We start from the raw sequence: 1919 nt of genomic DNA, 5'->3' as shown, positions 1-1919 counted from the left end.
GGTAAATTGGACAATTTGTTGCTTTCTTTTGCTGTCTGGAAGAAAGATGATGACCTATTGAATATGACCAAAATTCAAGAGATTTTGAAGAGACACAGTAAAAACCCACCAGAGGCAAACAAATAGAATCTTGCCAACAAATGTCAGTCTGATATGGAATATACTATATATGATGCACAAGGCATAAGATAGCATCACAAGTAGGCTTATTTGATGCAAAATTACAGGCAGCAGGTAATATGTGGAGTATGTTTCTTCTAAATATTAAAGTCCTCATATTATTCTTTTTGTTTTTTTCCTTTATTGTGATAAATCTTTTGTGTGCATGTTTACAAAGTGAAAAAACCCAAAGGCCAACCCAAAGGGACTTACCATCTCCCACAGAAAACACTGTTGGATAGCTCACCAGGTACAGCGTGTGCCCTATGTACTAAGGCTCAGTCCTTGTCGCAGCGGTCACAGGTCTGACTCTGACTTGCAGCCCTTTGCTGCATGTCCTTCCCACTCTCTCTCTCTTCTTTCACCTTTTTAGCTCTCCTACATAGTAAACGCCTAAAGTGCCCCAAAAAGAAAACACTGTTGATGAACTGCTCAAAACAGCTCTATTGTAGTCCACCCTTTACTTCTGTCATGAAGTGGGTCATTTAGCGCCACTTTGTAACACGTTACATTATATTGCTCACCTAGCTGCTAGTGTGGCACGCCCTCAAACCAAGCAAGTTAGAGAAAACGGAGCGCCCAACACACAGAGTGAAAAGAGGAGCTGCATCAATGTAACATTTGTCTTTTAATGCTTAATGTCAGAACAGAAGCGAACTATCGTAATGGGCCGGCAGCAACCCAGTGCCTTATAACAGGCTTAAGCACTAGGGAGGGACTTGTGTTTTATTATTCTGGCAATAATGAAGGAACATATAACTTTAAATGGTTGTATTTTGCATTTATTTAAAAAAAAATAGTTTTCAAAATACATGTTTTATTGTATATGGTGACAGGACTCACTAAACTTGGTATCTTCCACCCCTACCTTAACCTCATTGTGCCTCTCTCACCACCTTAACTGCCCATAGGACACGGTACAGGATTAACAATTGTTGATTTCATTTCCCAGTTTACATCCTTAATTCGTTTTTCTCAAGAGTGTATGGCTGCAGCCTGGAGACCTCCCGTCTCATGCCTGGGCGTGTAAATTCAGAGGGTCAAAAATACAAGATTGCGAATTAAGCATGTTGCAATCAATTGAAAGCCGTTTAAACTCTTAAATTAACAATAGCCAAACATAGCCTATAGTTGGCAAATTTGTCGACATTAATGCTGTATCCTGATGTTTATGTATATTGTTTATTTGATGAAACCTGCAATGGCAGCAAAGATTTTCGCACTGCTCTCCCCTCTATCCACCGGGCGAAAAAGGCGGACTTTGTCTCTACATAATATGTATTCATTACCATGATTGCCGTACTGTTTTGCTCAAAAACATCCCAAAAAACAAAAGTATGAAGACATAGCGGAAAAGACGGCAGCTTTTATTTTTATTTTTAATACTTTCATTTTGAAGCCATACCCGACTCGTTTTCCTTGCTCCTTCATCTCCCGTTTTAGTTCCGCCTACGGGAATTGCGAGCGGAGGAGGCAAGGAAGAAACTCGAGGGCAGCAGAGTCGAGGCAACAGGCATTTAACAAAATGAGACTTCCTTGACTGGGAGCCGTCATTTTAAAGTAACGTCAATTAAATATGACGTGAGTCACAGCTGTCCATTGTTTTATTATACTGCTGCATTTTCTTTCTGTCCCAGAAAACTGTAGGGCCGCTGCTACTCTGTTCTTTGAAATCCAGGCTGAAGACCTTTCTTTTTGATGTTGCCTTTCCTTAAATGACTGCTCATTTCTTTAATGTTTTATTTCTTATGCTGCACTGT

The sequence above is a fragment of the Etheostoma spectabile genome, chromosome 20, assembly GCF_008692095.1.
Source record: "Etheostoma spectabile isolate EspeVRDwgs_2016 chromosome 20, UIUC_Espe_1.0, whole genome shotgun sequence".
Classification (NCBI taxonomy): domain Eukaryota; kingdom Metazoa; phylum Chordata; class Actinopteri; order Perciformes; family Percidae; genus Etheostoma; species Etheostoma spectabile.
The sequence above is the reverse complement of the archived record's forward strand: the minus strand, read 5'-3'. Positions refer to the sequence as shown.